Source organism: Mastomys coucha, unplaced genomic scaffold (genome assembly GCF_008632895.1).
Source record: "Mastomys coucha isolate ucsf_1 unplaced genomic scaffold, UCSF_Mcou_1 pScaffold5, whole genome shotgun sequence".
Lineage (NCBI taxonomy): Eukaryota > Metazoa > Chordata > Mammalia > Rodentia > Muridae > Mastomys > Mastomys coucha.
Window position 1 is genome coordinate 50,962,744 of NW_022196911.1, and position 15,081 is coordinate 50,977,824.

Consider the following 15,081-nt stretch of genomic DNA (forward strand, 5'->3'; position numbering starts at 1 on the left):
CTTTCTCTCCTAGACTGATGTTAACCTGCCAGCCTCTCTGTGTGGTTCTCTGCTTCAGCATCCAACTTGAGCTTCCCTGGTTCTCTGTCTGATTGCCCATCTCTAATTTTCCTTTGTCCTCTCCTGGGTTTTCAGAAGTCACCTTGATGGCTTCTTGCTGAGACAGCACTACTCCAAAAGATTAATAAGTTGGAAATTTGATCTGAGTCTGGTGATGAATGAGAAGGAGTAGCTTAAGGTGGAGGATGGAAGAGCAAGAGGTCCTGGAGAGATGTTTACTGGAAACTCTTTGTCAAAAGTTGGGCAAGTTTTCTCCCTATCTGTGTATCTGTGTGGGGTGTAGGATGGACTCTTTCCTGGGTTCCCTTTCCAATGTCTTTGTAACATCAAAGGTGAACACTCTCAGTTTGTAGAATGCCTAGCATTCATAAAGCACTGAGTTCTATTCCAGAATGTGGGAGGTGAAGGCACAAAGTCAGCAGTTCAAGCTTGTCCTCAGCTACTTACTAGGTTGCAGGCCAGCCTAAACTATGTGTCATAAAAATTTTAACAAATGCCCAGTATAATGTCCTAGATTCTTGTCTCTTCTTTGAGCCCAAAGAGACAGAATTTTATCTTAGATGGGTTAAAGTTAACTACCTCATGTTGCAAAAGAGTTTAATTGCTGAGAGTCCCTATTAAATGGGAAAGATTGTCTCTATGAGGATGGAGGAGGAGATGAGCTTGTCAATGCTTCTAAACATAGAAGCTTTGCTTAAAGGCAAGAATCACTTTCATGGCTCCTACTGCAGGTAACTTTTAATCTTAAGAGAGGGATTTCTCCCTGATTTGGATGCTTGAACAATAACACTGCAGGCACCAGAGAGCTAGAGAAAAGCTTTCTCTTGGATGGTGGTTGCTTTCAAGGGATTTTAATGGAAATAAGCTCATGTACATGTATAAACATTTTCCTTTTTGATTGAATATACTCACATTTATCCACATATGTCTACAAGCATCTAGTCACAGTGCACACATCTCTAAGAGTGAGTAACGAGCATAGATCAATACTTCTTATGATGTTCCAGAACTATTTATGAATTATATTTATTTTCTTCTTATCTATGTGTTATTGGTATCATATAAAAGCTATATATGCCAATACAATTTTTTTTAAAAAAGTAAAAATTGTATTGGCAAGATGGCTAGGAAGATGAAGTCATTTGTATGCAGGTCTGATGATCTGAGTTCAATCCCTGAATCCCATAATTTAGCACGAGAGAACTTACTTTGGAGCAGTGACCTCTGACCTTCATGCATTCAATGGAACACATCCTACTCAGCACCTCCCCCCCACAAAAAAAAAAACCAATAAATTATAGCTGTTTCCTTAAACCTGCCATGACAAGGCTATTTCGGTGACCTGACACTTTGAGTGAGTGACACAAGCTATGAGATGCCTTCTGTGTTTCTTGTCTACTGTTTGGGATAAACAACCTTTCCTAAAAATTTCATTCAGAAAAAAATGGCATTATATACAAATTGCCATTGGAGAACACACAGGTCAGAGGTCCTCTGTTCTCATCTAAGCATACTACAAGTATAATAACCTTACACTATGGCCTTGGGAAGGAATTGATAGACAGACAGACAGACAGAGACAGACAGGGGTGCCGTTCTAGAGAATAACTAGGATATTGTCCAATGTGGTGTAAGGAGATGTTGAGTATGTGTGTGTGTATCTGAACGTGAGATGTAATTTTTCCATTAGAGTAAGATTCATTGTGTGCATTTTTCTTGGAATATGTTTCATGCCTTCTGGAGGCGTACAACCCTGGTGTGCAGTTTTGTGGTTAGCATGATGCATTGCACATATTATTCCCATTTATGCAATTATTCCTATCATGCAAATAAGGGCCATGCAAATCAACCTGTGCAGATTAGGCTATGCAAATAAGGAGAGTCCTGGTTGGTTAGAGGTCAGTCCTGGTCAAAAAACTTAGATCTGCAGTTCTGTGGCTTCAGCTCAGAGTGCTCTGGCTGCCTACTAGAGACTTCTGGACCATGCTTTTGAAAAGTTCCCAGTAGGAACTGGCTCCAATTCTGGCCTCTTCATAATGGATTTCCTTCCACATTAAGTACTGCAAAGGATGAAGTGGTAGCAAAGTTAGTCCCCAGATAAATAAAGCATTTCATGAAGAAACCCAACCAAGGAGGGTAGGAGAGAACCTTAAGGTAAGGGAGTGTGGAGAGAGGTAGGGCACCAGGAGAGTGTGACACATGTGCCAAAGTGACAAGGGAGAGCTAAGCAAATATTTCAGATGACAGGAGCTCAAAGGAAGCCAGTGTGGATACAGCCTGGTGATCATGAGGAAGGACAGAGGTAAAGTCGACAGGGTGAAATTGTGCAGGACATTTCATCTCATTCAGTTCTAAGTGTTTCAGAAATCTGCTCATTTTAAATAGGACAGCGGCAAGGTTTTGAATGTTTTGTTTTGTTTGTTTAGTGTCTAGATCAGTAGCTCATTCTTGGTATTTCTCATATGCTTATACTTGCAGACACACAGGAGAACACACATATGAACACCAGATATGCCCACCAAAAAAAGAAAGAAAGAGAGAGAGAGAGAGAGAGAGAGAGAGAGAGAGAGAGAGAGAGAAAGAGAGAGAAAGAGAGAGAAAGAGAGAGTGAGAGAGAGAGTAAGAGAGAGAGTAGGAGAGAGAGAGAGAGAGAGAGAGAGAGAGAGAGGAAGGAAGAGAAAAGAAGGAAGGAAGAAGCTATAGAGATGGTTCTGTCCACATGCGTTATTATAAATGCTCTAGCCCATGTGGTCTCTATCTGAATCACAGTGTAGGGAAGGTAGTACCTCAGATGCTCTCCTACATGCCTCCAGCCAGTGATCCAGATAGAAACCACATGGGTAAAGTGTTTATAATAATGCATGTGGACAGAACCATCTCTATAGCTTCTTCCTTCCTTCTTTTTCTTTCTTTCTCTTTCTATTTTCCTTCCTTCCTTTCTCTCTCTCTCTCTCTCTCTCTCTCTCTCTCTCTCTCTCTCTCTCTTTCTTTCTTTCTTTGGTGGGCATATCTGGTGTTCATATGTGTGTTCTCCTGTGTGTCTGCAAGTATAAGCATATGAGTGGAGGTTAGAGGACAATCTCAGACATCGGTCCTTGAGCATCTTCTACCTTTTGTTTGAAGAAACAGCTGTCATTGGCTCAGAACTTCACCGTATAGGTCAGGGTAGCTGGCTCCCAGCTCCTAGGGAGCATCCTGTCTCTCTGTCTTCCATCACATAGTGTGGAAGTCCAGACATGCATCAATATACGCTGATTTTTTTACTTGGGCTTTGGGTATCCAAACTCAGGTCCTCATGCTTGATAAGAAGACACTTTAACCAAGTGAACCACCTCCCTAGCATACACAATGCATATTTTATTATTATTATTATTATTATTATTATTATTATTATTATTATTTACTCTATCAGACTTACTGGAAAACTGGATGTGGAGGGTAAGGAAAAAACAATCACTTTTTACTGTATTTATATATTAAACTCTGCTAGTGGCCTGTGGTATTGAAAGGTCAGAACCTGGATCTTTCCATATCCCTTGAGGGTACCATAGTAGGGTGTGCCACGCATAACCTGCTCAATGAATAAACCAATGCATGTGTGTATGTGTCCAAGAACACAAGGAGGAGCTAAGTTATCTTGATTACAGTAACCCTCTTTCCTACTTAAAGGTAGAATTCGCCATACTTCTTAGACTGCTCAGACTCTGACCTTGCACCAACTGAAAGGCTAAGGATGCCATCAGAGAGCATCTGAGGTCCTTAACAGAGATTTCTCCTCTTTGCTGTAAATAGCCAACTGGAGTATTTTAAAAAGTGTGTTGATTTATGACTTCCTTTGTTCAGTTACTATAAAAGTTTCCCAAGACTGTTACCATGTTGGACTGTGGTATTTGGGGCAACCAAGCTATGTCATTTATGTTTGACTCCAGAAAAAAATTGTCTTTTATTCCCCTTGCAAAAACAAAAACAAACAAACAAACAAAACCCTTACCATATTTGTATTTGATATTCCTTTAGTTTTTCACCACAGCTAAGTTTAGTAATAGCATAATCACAAGCTGGCTGATATTTATCTTAAAGCTGTCTCACCACTCACCTGTTAGTGACTTGAAAGTCTTAAAGAGTGATACCATCACTCCCCCATTGCTGGTCCCTCCTACTTCACCCCCTACTTGCTGTGTACCCTCATAAACCCTCTCTCTCCCAGCAATCTAGCTTCCAGCTTCCAATTGTAATTGACTACAATTGATTGTTCATCAAGAAATGAGGGCCAAGGAAAACAACTGGAAATGTGAGGTACAGATTCTCTTGGGTCGGGTTCCTGTAAGGGCTCCTTGGTCCAAGGAGCCAGGGTCATGGAGCAGGGAGAGGTATGGCTGGAGAAGGGTTTAAATTAGAGTTGCTTTTTTTTTTTTTTTTTTTCATAGTCTGTGGAAAGCTGCTGATTCATCTTCTAAACTAGGCCAGATCAAAAGCCAGGCTGAAGCAACTTCCTTGGGCATATGCTCACAGGGAAATGTGAGGCTGGCCTTCCCCCTGTTGTTTGTATCATCTCAGTGGACCACAAAGACCCCAGGGACTGCAAGGTCTCCTGCCAGTAAATGTGGAACACACTCTTATTAGTTTAAAGTACCACATAACTTCCCTGGAAATGCTCATGCTCTGGAGTTCTACTAGACAAGCCCCTAGTCCATCCAAGTGCTGGTATTTTATAACATTTCCATTGACATCTTGACTATGAAGGCATGAAGTCATAGCTACTTCTCCAGGTGAAAGCCCTGCACAGACAAACAAATCCATTCCATAGTTTTTCAGTCCGCTGAATTTGTTGCTGTCCACAGTGCTGAAAACATTTCTGTAGGAAAGGATGCCTTGGTCTACTGAGATTTTGCAACTTGCAGTACACTGGGGGCCAGCCAAAGCCTTTATCATGTGTCCTTTATCAAAGCAGTCACTCAAAAAGACACCCATACTCTTCATGCACTAAAATCTAGGCCCAGAGGAAGGAATAATATGTGTGTGGTGTCAGCTATTTGGTGACAGATCTGAGATGAGACAAACCAGATGCCTTAATCCTGCATCCCACTTTGTAAATCTTTCTAGTAGGCAAAAAGTTCCCTTCATATAAAAGCACTAAAGGGGGAAGGATGGAGATGGAAGAGAAAAATATAAGAGTACGTTTAATGTACAATATGTTTGAATGAAAATTCCTTATGTAATATAGTAGCAGGTATAATGAATATGCACAATGAAAATAAAAATAATTTTTTATGCTACTTTTTTCTGGGCTGTCCCTCTCGTCTGAATAACAGAAAGGATGCATTTTGCCTCAGTGAGTAAGAAGCAGCTTTCTGGTCTATAATTACTGTGGACATGGAAGCTTAGAGAACTGAAAAGGCCCATTAGCATACTAGGCTTAGGAATATCAGAGTAAGGAAGTATGGACTAGGAAGCTGTTCATCAGTGGCAGAGTCCTAAGTAGGTGAAACATGAGATGAGAAGATAAAAAAGACAGGAAACTGAGGTTAGGAGGTCATACATAACCTGATGGCTTATGCCAAGCAAGTTTATTAAATAGTATAGGATCTTGTATACTGTTTGTGTGTGAAGGAGAATAGGATAGAGCAGCGATAAAACTATTATACATTGGGTTGAAGTCAACAAGGAGCTAATCAAACTATGTTGCACAAGGGGGACATGGCCTATCTCAAAGTCATCAGACACAGGGCAGGGCACACATTAGCCTTGGGACTGTTAGCCATAGAAGTCTCTTAGGGTGGGAAGAGTTGGGTTCTTAGAATCTGAACTCAGGGTCTGTAGTTTCCTAAGGTCTTGTTCTCAAGCCAATGCTGGCTCTATTAAGCATTCTCCTGGTTTAGAGAAGGAGTCATGTTTCATACATCAGGGAAAATCTCAGATCACCCCTGCCCTCACCATCAGAAACTCATGTGTCTGAGGCTGGCTGCTTCAGATGGGATATGGATGGGCATATATTGGTGGGGGTATCAAAGGAAGCATGGCACATCCCATCACATTCCTCTCTCTACATTAGTGACATTTCACACTAAAGCAGGAGACTACCCTAAACCTGGAGGCACAGAGACTTGTCACTTTGTATTACCCTAAAAAAAAAAATTGGTGGGTATCCTTGGTTAATTTCATTTAAACAGAAGATGGGAGAGAAAAGAAAATAGAACACAACTCAAGATACATGTATCCTTCTGATTTTGTGGAGCAATACTTCGAAACTGTTTCCTTTAAGATCTTCTAAGCATTACTTCTGGCCAGGCACGGTGGTGTATGTCTGTACTCCTAACAGTTGGAAGACTGAGGTGGGAAGATTGCAAGTTTGAGGCCACTGAGTGAGACCTTCCTGCAAAAGCAAACAAAACAGAACAAAACAAATAAATATTCATTAATTATGACTATGTTAAAGCATGAACTGGTTTGCTAAAATTTTCCCTTACAAAAGTAATTTTACTTTAAAATTTTAAACTTGAACATTCACTTTTCTCATTAATTTTGCCTTATAATGGGTGGAGTACAGGGCCACAAGCATGATGAGTGAGCACTCCATGACTGACTGAGCTCCTCCTTCCACAACAGAGGCATTTTAGAATACCAGAGCTGTGACCTAAGTTATAATGTAAGTCTGAATGATGACTTGTCATGTAGGTGGCTGTAGGAAATTGCATTCATAGTGGATTTCCTTGATTTTGTCATCTGCACAATGGGCATGGTAATGTCACTAAAATAAGGTAATAGCAAGTGTTAAATCAGCAAGACATGTTAAATAGTCAATGTAGAGCTTTTTACATGGGAACAGCACTGTGCTAAGAGAGCTGAACTGGCATAATTATAATTCAGACTACCACAATGATTATCATAGCAGAAGGCAACAAAGATTAAATGTGCAAACAATAGCACTATTGTGAAATTTGCCACGGGCATGTCATGTTGAATTTAGCAAAAAGTCCATCTGGGCTCTTGGGGAGAGGTGCTGGGTACAGGTTATCAACAGGGCCTCTGTGCTTTCTGACCTTTGAGAAGCACCCACTATAAAGGATGCAATACTTTCATTGCTATAAAAGATGCGATACTTGCATTGACATCTTGGGCCATGGCATTGTTTCATGGTTTCCTGCTAAGCTCTTTGTCAGTCACCTGTCTCATTCAGGCTGCAGGCTGGGCACACTCCTGCTCTATCAACTTGATAAGGGATATTATTTATCCTTGTATATATCCATTATTATATTATTACATGGCACCAGTAATATTCCCTGTGTTTGGTGCCATGTGGTGATAATAATAGCATGGGCAAATTTGCTTACTTTCCTCTAAGAAATGGAGGGAATACCCATGAACACAGGGAAGGGGGCAATGCTAGATAGCTTGTAGCTCAAGCACGCTGCTTCTTACAGACCCCCAGGGGATGATGGCAGTGTATGTGTATGTGTGAGAAAAAGAGGCCCTGGAGAAGGATATGAATAAGACGATAGGAAGAAAAGGATGGTGAATACCAAAGAGTAGAAAATTATATAACAAAGGTATTAATTTTTATTGCTGATGGTGTTAGAAAGCATCTTCAAATGATGCTTTTTGTAGGAAATACCAAGAGCCAAATGCACCTGAAAAAGACTCCACTCCCAAATCCCTGCATGGATTTCCAAGGAACCACAGCTGGTTTCATTAAGCTATGACTTTTCTTTTCAGCCATACCCAAGGTAGAATACCAATCTCTGTGGTCTATAATTCTTCATTTGACACAGAAAACGTGAACTAAAGTGAACTCTAAGATAATTCACCATAATTTCTGAGAATACAGTCTCAGCATCTAAAATGCTGGTGGGTAGCATCCATTTTGCCAATGCCCAAAGCAGCAACCCCTTGTCAAAGAAGAGAGGTGATTTCTTGTCAGCCTTGGCCTTAGGATGCTCAGAAACTCGGTGTATAAATCTGCATCTGGGTGGGTAATGAGGGCTGAGGGAAGAATTCTCTTAATGCCGCCTCAAATGGGTTTGTTTTTCTCCGGTGGAGTCTGATGGCTGATACCTTGGGAACTTGCTCACAATCATTCTGAGTGCTTTATGGGCACAATTTCTCAGGCTCCCAGTAACTTTGACTTACTTTTATTCATGTGTGTGTGTTTGCACAAATGCACGCATTCAACGCCTTTACCTTCTGAGCTATCTCAGTGTCCCTGATCTTGAAAGGTAGATATTAATATCACCGCTATTTTAACCTGAAGGGGTTAAGTGGCTGGTCTGTGTACCACATAGCTCCAAAATTCTGAAGCCGTATTTGAGATCAGATTGATTTGTTTCTAGAATTAACCCTCTTCCTACTCCTTAATGGACAAACTTTCCTTCCTTTGATGTGTCCAAATCCCACTTGCTTTTAAAGTTACCTTAATCCTCAATTCTTGTTTGAAATCTTTTTTGACCTCCCCATATGGAGATGCTCAGCTTTCTATTATGGGCTCTAATAAAAAGAATTTGATTCTTTAAAATTCACCAGGCAAATGCTTGCAAAGGATTGAGCATACTTCAATCTTTCCCACTGATAAACTTAGTGTTTAAATATAGCTTGACTATTTAGAATTATGGAATACTGGCTGTGGGAAAGACAAAAGGATAAACATCCAGCACTTGACAGTGTCTGGAGTTTACCTTCAGCAGTTCATTACTCAGACTGACAACTGTGCATTTATGTACTTAATCCAAGCCACATACAGCTTATGTGACGTAAGGATACCTCTGCACATCTTACACGCAAGAAAATGGAGGCACAAAGAAAACAGTTAATTTTCCTGTGGCAGAGCCTCTGGCTTTACAGTTGCATAAATCCACAAAGCTCTGAAATGGAAAGTTTTTGCTTTTATGAAGGAAAAACAAAACAAACTAACTTATTTGGCAGCAAATCCTGGGCTGACCTGAACTCTGGTGCCTGTCCCACCTGACAGGTTAGAATGATTGATCTCATCCATGTTTTCTTCTAGAAATTTTTAAAGCTTTAATTATTGAGCACAGACCTGCCTTCCTAGAATAGGGGCATGCTGAGGAATGCCATATATATCTTATAATATATATATGTATATATATAACATAATATATATCTTACAATATATGGCACTCCTAACCCTGTCTTTCATCCCCAATCTCAGACTTGGGGACACATTTGAGCCCAAAGCCTTTTCCAGAGGGTTAGTGGGAAAAGCATATCAGAATTACAGCAAAGGCACAAGTTTGTTTACTGATATCAGAGAGTCAAATGTCAGTCAGGAAGAAGCAGGGGAGAATGAATGATGCTCAAAGTGTGTTTTCACATTCCCACCTTCCCAAGTAAGACAGCTTTCCTGTGCCCTGCCTCATCTCTTAGTTCTTCATAACCAAAAGGAGAACATGAGAAACCAGGTGATTTGTTCTGGCCTACTGTGGACTGGTGGTGAAGAGCGTCTGAGCCTTCTGGACCCAGAAGTCTAAGCATAACTCCTAGCAACCCTACTTACTGTCCTGTGGCTACTGTCTTCTGCCCAGCATGGACATGGTGGAGAGATAGCTAAATATGCAGAGGGGACATAAAATGTGGTACCACAAAACAAAACAAAGCAAAACGAGCTTTTATTTATATTTGGTACTGTGAATTTAACCTACAGGCTGCTTCCTGCTATTGTTGTTGTTGTTGTTCTGTTCTTCTTCTTCTTCTTCTCCTCCTCCTCCTCCTCCTCCTCCTTCTTCTTCTTCTTCCTCTTCTTCTTCTCCTCCTCCTCCTCCTTCTTCTTCTTTCTTCTCCTTCTTCTTGTGTTCCCTCAATATGAGCAGAGATTTTTGTGATTATTAAATTAGCAGAAATAATTATCATGACCACCTCTGTGCAGACCCTTCCAGACAATGGAAAAGGTAAGCCCTACAGGGACCACTTTGGGTATCTCTAGTCAACCTTGACCTTGATTTTGTGAGGCAAACCTGAAACCAGAAGTGATGACTCACTCCTCCCTACCTGAGGGAGGCTGGGAGTGTGTCTTGAAGCTGTGTGGGTAGAGGAAGTCCTCAGAGATAAGGCATCTGCAAATGTTTCATTGGGAACAGGGGGCTGGCTATTGGTGAGTGTCCCTACTGTCCAGATGTTTAAAGAATGAGATGCCTCCATCCTTGGGTAGGTCTTACTGAGAACAGTTTGAGCTCATGTCAGCCAGGCCAGCATATCTTTTGTTTTCTACTGGACAGAGCATGCTAGACTAAGGGGATGCTCAGTGGTTAAAGTACTCACTGGACAAGTATGAGGACTTGAGTTTGAGTCTCAGAACCTGTGTAAAAAGCTGGCTGTTGTACTGTGTGCTTATAACCCTACTTCTGGGGAAATAGATACAGGATGATCTCTGGGCTTGAGACACCCTGTCTCAAGAAACATTAATAATAATAATAATAATAATAATAAACAAGACTCCTGAGAAACAATACCCATGATTGTCCTGTCCTTGGCCTACACAAATACACATGCACATCATGCGCTCACCCAACTCCTACATTCAGTTGCATGTCTCATTTGTGTTCCCTGGTGGTTTGATTTACAACCTGGCTTTGAACAACATCCCTAAGCTGGACAATGGTTCAGGGTTGGGAGCTCAGCTACTTCTTAACATACCAACTTGCAGTGGGACCTTGGTTACCTCTGCTTCCCAGGTTTCTCATTTGTAAACTTGAAGACAGCTTTGCCCCCTGATGCTGATGTTTTATGATTGTTGGTTCCAAAGCAGGGCAACTGCAATATGTGGTTCTAGATTGTTCCTTAGAAGGACCTTGTTTTCTTTAAATCTCCAAAGAGAGGCATTGTGCTGAACAAAAGACAGAATAAAGCTTGAGTAATTGATCTCAAAAAAACTAGGGCAGCAATATGGCCAAGGCTGTTTTAAAACACTTCATTGTTATGGTAAAATATGTATAACAAGGACTCTTCCTCTGAACACAGCTTTCTAGAGGTTTCTTTTATTCTTAATCAAGTGTACTTGTCTGTATCTGTGCAGAGGAATGTGTGACATCCAAAAGGAGCCAGATTCCCTAGAGCTGAAATGTGGAGACTGTAGTGAACCTCCCTGAGTGGGTGGGGGGAACTGAACTTTGTTCCACTGGGAGAGATGCAAGTACCCTTCCCTGCTGAGCCATCTCTCCAGCCCCCTTTGTGCACATCTTAAGTGAGCAGCACAGCATCTTTACTCAGAGGCTCAACTTGGATGAATGTCTTCTGAGCAGAACTCCACCCCTATGGCATTTTTGGCTCTTGTTCCAGTGAGTTTGGTGTTTTAGATGGCACATAGGGATGGAATCACGTCTTATTTGTTGTCCTGAGATTGCCTCATTTCATCAAGCCTAGTATCCACAAAGCTCAACCCATTTCAGAACACGGCCAGACTCCCTGCTGTTTATTGTTGAATATTATTTCGTTCATTATATACCCCATTTTCTTTATCCGTTCCTCCAGCAATGAACATCTGTCTTCATCAATGTTTCTTCCACTTCTTGGTTATTGATAGTAATATTGCAATGTATATGAGAGTAAGATAGTCTCCTGAGACTCTTAGTTTTAATTCTATTGGCTAAATATTCAGAATTGAGATTGGGATATAGTAAGTAGCTCTATTTTTAAATATTCAAAATATAACAAATTCTCTGAGAATTTCACATATGAGTGCAATGTATTTTGATAACATCTGCTTCACTGATCCTCTCCCTAACTCCTCTCAGATCTACCTCCCAACCCCTTACCAACTTTTTGTTCTACTTTTAAAAAATTGATGATAGAGCAAGTCTAATTTTTTGCTATCTATATTCTTCTTGGTATGGAGCCATTCCCTGGGAGGTGATTGACCTGCCAGAGGCCACACTCCATAGAAAACCAACTCTCTCTCTGAAAGCCATTGGCTGCTAGCAACTCCTCATTTAGAATGCTGATTGGTTTGATATTGTGCAGATCTTGTGCAAGAAGTGATTGTGAATGTCTGAGAGCATTGGTCATGTAATGATCAGAAAATATTCTTTTGCTCCTGTCCTCCCTAACCTCCATCCTCCCAGCTTCTATGAAGCCCACTGAGCCTTGTGGAGAGTGGATGCAACACAGAAGTCCCATGTTAGCTGAGCATTCCGCTGACACTTATCCTCTGGACTTTGAGCAGTTGTGAGTTTCTGCATTAATCTCTATCCACTCAGAAAGAAACTTCTCTGATGAGAACTGAGAGTTGCGCTAATTTATGATTATAAAAATATGAACTTTGAGAGCAGTTTGTCATATCATTTTAACAAATTATTATTGTTCTGTTTTTAAGTTTCTAAGAAACTCGAGTTTCCCACAGTGGCTCTGATCTTTGCATTCCCTCCAAGGCCGAGGGCTCCTGTTTATCCCATGCTCATGGTCACTGGTTATTTCTAGTTTTCATTTTAAACAATGCCCTTTATTTTGGAGGTATAAAGTGGTCCTATCCCTTTAGGATTTTTCACATTCAATTTTTTGCTGAAACACCTTTTTATATTCCTTTTGGTGGTTATTACATCTTCTTAGGTGAAATGTCTATGGAAATCCTTGGTCCACTTTAAAAAAAAAAGACATTATTTAGTTTCTTATGCATTTGGAGATTAATTTCTTTATGTGGAGAGACTTCTTGTGAGTGACTTTTGAAATGTGCGGTCATCTGTTTCTCTAATTATTCGTGTACTCATCCAACCACTCAGAGCAGAATAATTAACTCAGGAAGCCAGCCTGGGTTACAAACTGAGACTATGTCTCAAACAGGCAAGGAAAAAATTAATTAAGTTATGATAATTATTATGATCATAATCATAATTAAATTTAAATTAATTACTATAGCCATGGTAAACCCGTATAGGTTACAAAGGCCTACAGTGTGTCGTGCTACAGCAATTCCTAGAGACATCAGCTTACTCCTGGTGTGAGGTGCTTTACTGAAGGTGAGACTTTAAATAAAAGTTCTAGTTTGCTAACAGGGACAGGCGCTTATCTTCAGTAGCTGTTTCCCTACAATATGCATCCTTCATATTTATACAGTCCGTGTCATTGGAGGAAGCAGTTGTTCTGTTTTCCTTGGGTGGCACCCAAGGTCTAGAGCAATGTCATGATTAGACCAAGAAGAGATGAAAATTTTACTGCAAGAATTGATCTGTCATCTGAGCAGCAGCTTCCTCTCTTTCTTTCCCTCCTCTTCTTCCTCTCCCTCCTCACCCTCCACTGCTCCCTCCTTCTCTCATTTATCCCCTTTCCCCTCCTCTTCCTTCTTTGTGAAGTATTAAAAGGCATTAAAGGGTTATTAAACCTAGGGTTCTGTGCATGCTAGACGAGTAATCTACCTTTGAGTTACATTTTCAGTTTTCTATAATCTTCTCTTCTTCCTCTTTTTTAGTGTTGGGAATTGAACCTAGGCCATCAAACAGGCTAGACCAGTTCTCTGCCCCTGAGCTGTATCTCCAGCCCTGGGCATTCTGATGGAGTACCTTCCTCTAATCCCTGAGTCCCTGTGCTCCCAGTGACCCCACATCTGCATAGGAAGAAGTATATTCTGTTTATTTCATCCCAGAGCACCACCACCATTGATTCCTAACCTTCTCTTCTGCAGTACTTCAGACTGGAATTTTAAAGGGAGAAAAAGGAAAAAAAAAAGCCACATCATTTCTTCTGTCCTAACCCCATTCTGTCACTCCTGCTTGCATGCTAGTGAAATATACTCTTGGCTGGGGGAGGAGAATTTGCAGGCTGCCAATGCCGAGATGGTCTTGACATTGGAGTGATGCATTCTACCAGGTTCTGGAAGGAGAAATTCTTTCCCAGCATGGGCTACCCTCCAGAAGTTTACTGTGATCTTTGTGTCTGTTCCCCTAAGTTCATTTCATAATGAATTCTGTATACATCGCTTTTATAGGGACTATAGATGTATACTTTATAGTATAATAAATATATAGACATGCCTGTGAGTATAGCTGAATCATCTTGCAATAGGCAAATAGAAATCTAATAAATTAGGACTGATTCGTTTGGGATCATCATACACCCACCTCAGTGGATGGCAACTCAGAATGCAGCTCAGTTCTCAGAACTGTAGAACATGTACAACCATTAGGTATTTCCTTTTAAAAATAGATTTCAGATGCATTCTTTGAGAATTCTGTACATCTATATAATGCACCCTAACCACATCTACCTGACACGTTCTCTTGCAACTTCTCTCCAATGCAACCCCCATCTTCCTCTCAAGTTTATGTTCTACACTACCACTGAGTCCCATTAGTGTTGCCATTGTGGGCATGGCCATAGTCAATACACACATGAGTAACCTTACATGGCTACATCCCTGATAAAACTGACTTTCTATCCTGCCTCAGCCATCACAGGATCAAGCCACTTAAAACTTTACCATAGTTGGGAGAGGAAGCCTTCCTTCTAGCTGACTACTTGCTGGTCAGACATCTCCCACCTGTCTGACTACCCTTTCTGAAGACATTTAAATAGCAACAATGTGTGACTGTCTCCTCCATTTGATTTAGAAAGCTAGAACTGCATAACCACTTATTTCTGTTTTATTTCTTGTTCTGTCCTGCTGGCCTGGGAGCTCCTGTCAGGGAGGAACTGGTTCATCTTGTTCAGTGTTCATCATGGAGCCTGGGACATACTCATTGACTGGAAGCAGAAAAAAGGGAATATATTAATGAAAAATGAATAAATAAGCCTGGATTTTAGTATGCTTCAGTAGTAGTCCTCCCTTGGAGCATGCTATCCTTCTGTGTTTTATATTTTGTAACATACTATATATTTTTAAATTATTTTTTTGGGAGAATTTCATACATAAGTACTGCATTTATTTATTATTTTTTTGTTGTTATTGTTTTTTTTCAAGACAGGGTTTCTCTATGTAGCCCTGGCTGTCCTGGAACTCACTCTGTAGACCAGGCTGGCCTAGAACTCACAAATCTGCCTGCCTCTGCCTCTCAAGTGCTAAGTACTGCATTTATTACTTCTATA

General features: G+C 40.7%; 1 long non-coding RNA gene across 1 annotated transcript in view; it reads left to right on the top strand.

Moving 5' to 3' along the window:
• The first annotated feature begins 509 nt into the window (after positions 1-509).
• LOC116077394 overlaps positions 510-15,081 on the top strand; it is a 65,821-nt gene continuing 51,249 nt past the window's right edge. Inside the window, exon 1 of the long non-coding RNA XR_004113231.1 lies at positions 510-791. This is a non-coding gene — a long non-coding RNA (uncharacterized LOC116077394). The remainder of the gene's footprint in view (positions 792-15,081) is intronic.